The sequence below is a fragment of the Cryptomeria japonica genome, chromosome 10 (assembly GCF_030272615.1).
Source record: "Cryptomeria japonica chromosome 10, Sugi_1.0, whole genome shotgun sequence".
NCBI classification, from domain to species: Eukaryota; Viridiplantae; Streptophyta; class Pinopsida; order Cupressales; family Cupressaceae; genus Cryptomeria; species Cryptomeria japonica.
This window is the reverse complement of record NC_081414.1, coordinates 645,620,976-645,626,975: the sequence shown is the minus strand read 5'-3', so window position 1 is coordinate 645,626,975 and position 6,000 is coordinate 645,620,976.

Sequence of the window (6,000 nt, the reverse complement as noted above, 5' to 3'; positions counted from 1 at the left end):
CTTGACTAGAAACCAAGCTTTGATCCGGTGCATCACAGATTTGAGAAAACTCCAGTTTGGTTGTCTTTAGTAGGCCTTCCATCTGAGTTTTGGTGTCCGGAGTCACTCTTGAAGATTGGCGATGCTCTTGGCTCCTTGGTGGGGATTGAGGCGGACTTTCTGAAAGGCCTTAAAGGGGACATAGCAAACATTTTATGTTGAGATTGACCTCATGAAAGGTTTTTATAATGAACTAGAAATCATTTCAGAATAGGGTAGATGGAAGCAGAAAGTGTTAAGATTGGGCAAGGGAGTCCCTGATAAATGTTTGCTTAGGAACCAAATAGTCAATAACAATTCTTTGGCAGCTTCCATGGGAGCCCTCAACCTTCCTCATCAGCATTCAGTGCCAATCACTGCTAGCCTCGACATTTAGAAGATGGTCATGGATCAGGAAATCGCATCGGACCCAGCGGACTCAGCTGTTTTGGTTGCAGCCCAGGCAGTCAAGAAGGATCTTCGGCAGTCCCAAGTTAGAGCCTCAACCTCTCCTCCTATCTCAACTGTTGATCTAGACTTTCAGCTCCTTCACACTCCTAGAACAAATCTGTGTCCAAGAGATAAATCAGGAGGTCTGAACCAATCGATTCCAGGTCAGGTTTCTAATGGTTCCCTGCCCTCTCCTTTGAGTTGTCCCCCTCTCATTCTATCACCGATTGCTAAGCCTCAATCCCAAAAGGCCGTCAGGGGTTTGTTTGGTCAAAAAAAAACTCCTTCCCTGAGCAAAGGGGCATTCAACATATTTTCCCAACCTTCAGCTAAGGCTACCAAAAGAAAGAGCAGCTTTAAGCATAAGAAACTAAGGGGATCCCTCCAGCCAACAAAATCTAGTAAAAGCAAAAATATTCATGTGTCAAAAATCTTACAGGAAGAGGATGTTATTGAAGAAGATCTTAAAGTTGATCTTGAGGAGGATAATGAATCACACTTATCAGAAGGAGAGATTTCTCCTTCTTCAGATCTTCCCCCGTCCAATCAACATTTTAACCTCTCGACGGAAATCCCTTACCCTTTTCTTTTCTCTCTGCCTTTAGGGCCTAATAGTCCGGATTTGACTAGTGAGCAGAATGCTCAGAATCTCATGATAGGTAATGAAGACTTGGACTCAATCTTAGACACTCCCCTTGCAGTTCTCTACTCTCAGATTAAGGAAAAAAGGAAACTAGGGCTACACCAGAATCTTGAGGGTTTGGAGAAGCCAGACTTTGGTTCTTCCCCTCCCAAGAAGGGTCGCAAATCATTCATTGAAGCTAGATCCCAAGATGGAGCGGCAGAGAATCAATCTAAACTATCGAATCTTTGGAAAGTAGGGAAGGGGAATCCCCTTCCTGAACAACAATGAAAATCCTATCATGGAATGTTAGGGGCCTCAATGCCCCTAACAAACAGAGGGTGATCAAAAGAAGGATTCTTTTGGTCAGTGCAGACTTAATCCTCTTGCAAGAAACTAAACTGGAGGACAAGCAAGCAGTTTCCTTTGGAAGTGAAATTAGCCCTCTGTTCCAGGCATCTCTTCAATTGACAGTAGCCTCAGAAGGTGCATCTGGAGGCTTAATGATAATCTGGAAGACTTCTCAAGTCAAAGCTGAAGGTATTGCATCCAACAGGAATTGGCTTCTTGCCAAAATCACTCATCTTCAAACAAACACTTCATTCTTTATTATAAATACCTATGGCCCAATGTCCCCACACAAAAAGCGACTCACATGGTCTTCTTTGGAGTCTTGTCTACTTTAGCTGAGGAACAAGTCTTCATTGGGGGAGACTTCAATGCTATCAGGAGTGCTTCAGACAAAGGGGAGGAATCATCCAGCTAGGTGGTTCCCAGCAGGACTTCAATGATTGGATTGAAAGGAATGGTCTTTTGGAAATAGATTCAGGGGACACCTTCACATGGACAAACAGAAGAAAAGGATTTAGTAATATAGCAAAAAAAATAGATAGATTCTTCTGGCAAGGGGACTTGAGGCTTTTTCCCTTCACTCCCTCCTGTATTGTCCTTCCTTGTTCAGGTTCAGACCATTACCCCATTTTGCTCTCTTTGCAAGGCACTTAGGGAATGTCTAGGACTCCATTCAAGTTTGAAAATATGTGGATGAAAGACCAAAATTTTCTTACCCTGATAGAAAATTGGTGGAAGGAAGGATTATTTGAGGGATCAAAACTCTTCTGCTTCATCGCAAAGCTTAAATTAGTTAAGCAGAAATTGCTCCAATGGAATTCTTAGCACTTCAAAAACATATTCTCAACAAAAAGATCACTAGAAGAGAGATTAGCAGCTCTTAATGACAAGATCATCTCGGTGGGAATGGATCAAGAATCCTTTCAACAGGAAAAGACCCTCCTTTTGGAGTATGAGGACATTCTTTCTAAAGAAGAAATCTTCTGGAAGCAAAAGTCTAGAGAGAGATGGCTCAGAATGGGGGATAAAAACACCAAGTTCTTCCATAATGTAACAAAACTCAGAAGAAGCAAGAATTGGATATCAAAACTACAAATTAAGCATAACCAAATCTTAGAGGATTCGGAGGAAATAAAGAAAGAGATCATCACCTTTTATTCTAATCTCTTAAACAACAATGAAGGATCTCAATTGCTGGAACAAAAAAAGCTTCTGGCAGGGATCCCCAAGATCATAACAGATGAGCAAAACCAGATGCTAAATGAGAGAATTAAGTTGGAAGAAGTATTACAAGCTCTTAATCAACTCCCCTCTAGTAAGGCACCTGGCTCGGATGTCTTTCTTGCGGATTTCTTCAAGAAGTGCTAGCATATCTTAGGACAGGACCTCTTAGAAGCTCTAGAGTGCTCAAGAAGATCAGGGAATATTCTCAAAGAAGTAAACAACATGTTCATAGCGCTCATTCCAAAGAAGGAGAAGGCATAAAATCTTGGAGATTGTAGGCCCATCTCCTTATGCAACACAGTTTATAAAATTCTCTCAAAAGTTATGACTAACAGATTGAAGCCTCTCATGGACAGCATCATTTCAGAAGAACAGACAGGATTTGTCCCTAGTCGCTCAATCCTTGATGAGGTGATTATAGCACAAGAAGCAATCCACACTCTTCAAAGCACAAACAAGCCAAGTATGATAATAAAACTAGACATAACAAAAGCTTATGATAGTGTAGATTGGCGCTTTCTCTGCAAAATCATGCAAGAATTTGGCTTTGACAAACAATGGATCAACTAAGGGTATTCAAATGCATATCAACTTCTAAATTTTCAATTTTGATAAATGGAAAGCTAGCGGGCTTCTTTTCCTCTTCAAGGGGCATCAGACAAGGAGACCCTTTATCTCCTTTCCTCTACATCATAATGGGGGAGGCCTTGGGAAGGGCAATCAAAGCTAGTCATACTAATAGTCTTTTAGAGGGAATCAAAGTAACAAAAGATTTTGTAGTCACACACCAGCAGATTGCAGATGATAACCTTCTCTTGGGGGCAGCAAAAGTTAAGGAAGCTTCCCATCTAAATTAGATACTAGAAACTTATGGAAAGGCATTAGGCCAATTAAGAAATAAGGATAAAACTAAAGTTTATTTTTTCACTATTCCAATCTTATTACACACCAAAATTCTCAGAATTCTAAACTGCAGAGAAGGATCTCTCCCTTGTATTCACTTGGGCATTCCAATAGACCGAGGTCTAAGGAACTCTAAATTCTAGGATCCTTTAAAACTAAAAGTGGAACAAAATTCAAACTCTTGGAAGGGCAAGTGGCTCTCTTGGGCAGGAAGGCTTGTGATGATCCAAGCAGTGGTTTCGGCCCTTCCTATTTATCTTTTATCCATTTTATCCTTATCATCTAGTGCTAACTCTTTCATAATTAAGAAGATGAGAAAATTCTTTTGGCAAAATACTGAGGAAAAGTACAAAATTGCCTTAATAGCTTGGGATAAAATTATCAAGCCCAAGACAATGGGAGGTCTAGGCATCAAAGACCTTAAATTTCAAAACATAGCCCCAGGGGCTAAACTAGTTTGGAAGTCATAAAAAACCCTAATGCAACATGGGTTAGAATGCTGGCAACCAAGTATCTACCAGAACAAGACCATCTCAACATTCTTAGAACAGGCAATTTTCCCAAGGGGTCTAGAACCTAGAATTTCATCATTTCCTGCAGAAATCTAGTTTCAAAATCGATCACATGGGATATTCATGATGGATCATCTAGTCTATTCTAGGAGGACTCTTGGGGTGGTTATCCACCTTTGGAAAACTCCACTGATATTCCTGCTGCAGAATACTGGTTTAAACAGCATTGGGGTTCCCAAGTTAGAGACTACTTGGAAATGGATGACCTGTCGAATTCCCAAAGTTGGAGGTGGAAACCAATGGAGGGCTTGCCAATCCCAAGGGAAGATCTAGATCAACTCCTAGAACAACTAGAAGCAAGAAATATCAGCCCCAGAAGAGGGGTAGACTCCTTGATCTGGGCACCATCCAAAACAGGGCAGTATAATTCAAAAGATGGATATAGAGTTCTAGTCAGTTTTGCAGACTAGGACAAGCAAGACATCCCTTTGAAGCTTTTTTGGAGCCCCAAAATCATCCCAAAAGCAGGCATCTTCGCATGGCTAGCCTTTCAAAAGAAAATTCTAACTGCAGAAAAGTTTACAAAAATGGGTTATGAAGGACCATCAAAATGCATTTTGTGCAAAGCCCAGGCAGAGACAATGGACCACCTCCTATTGAATTGCCCCTTTGCTTCTAAATGTTGGAGATGGCTCTGTGCTAAGCTGGGTTTGTTTATTGCCCTACCGAATGATATCAAGTCTCTATTCCAAAGTTGGCCCCTTCCACTTAAGGAGAGCTCCCTGAGTCAAATTATGGAAGTGTCCCCATCATGCTTAGTCTGGGAAATCTGGAAAGAAAGGAATCATAGGTTATTTGAAGGCAAAGCTAGGAGGCAAGAATCAGTTCTAAACTCAATTGAATTGGCAATAGTGGACTCAGTTAGCCTTTTCTTTGGACCAGTCCAAAGTCTTCTCTTCATGGGATGAAAGTATCAGGCAAAAATGGCAAGGAATCAGAATTCCTCCATCCTTTGGTCAAAAAAACAATTCTAGAAAAGTTGCAACCTTGTCCCCTCCAAAGCTTGGCTGGATAAAATTAAACTTTGATGGTGCCTCCAGAGGTAACCCAGATCCCTTTGCAATAGGTTCCGTAATCAGAGATCACTTAGGAGCAATCATAGGAAAAATGGCAAAGCCAATTCCACCAGACACCAACAATATAGTAGAATTCAAAGCACTGCAACTTGGTTTGATGGACTTCATTAACCATGGCTTAAGAAATGTCTCAGTGGAAGGAGACTTGGAGATAGCAATTAATGCAATTAGGAAGAAAAAAACTCCAAACTAAAGACTTCAAGCAATCTTAGATAAAATATTAGAAAATTTGATCAGAATTGAGCATTATGAAGCTAAACATATCTACAGAGAAGCAAATGCAGTGGCAGATGCCCTATCAAAACTAGCAACTCAAGAAAATTTCATTCACTGGTGGGAGTAGAGTGATCGGTCTAGTGGTAAAGCAGATCAGAACAATTAGCAGGTTTTGTCCATTTAGGGTCTTTGAAAAATGCACTAGATCATCTTGAATGAGGAGGGCAGATTATAGTTGCTTATTAATTTTAAAGCAATTGTCTAAATGCATACCTTTGGCAGTCTTGGGGTAATGACTATATAATTTTTGAATTTCATTTCCACTTTACCCTGGGTTTAGTGGTGGGTCCAGATCATTTTTTGTCAACCAAACGCTTAACCTAACTAATCTTTCTCCTAACCTTGCTTCCCGAAGCTCCAGCTAGTTAGAGCCGTCATTTTGTACCCAAGGTATGCGTTGTCTGCAGGTTATCCTTTTTAACTGCGCCTAGGAGATTTGGCTTGCCCAGGACAATTATTCTCCACCACCTTAGCTGGAGATATTAATGCAAACTCGTTCCTCATTATT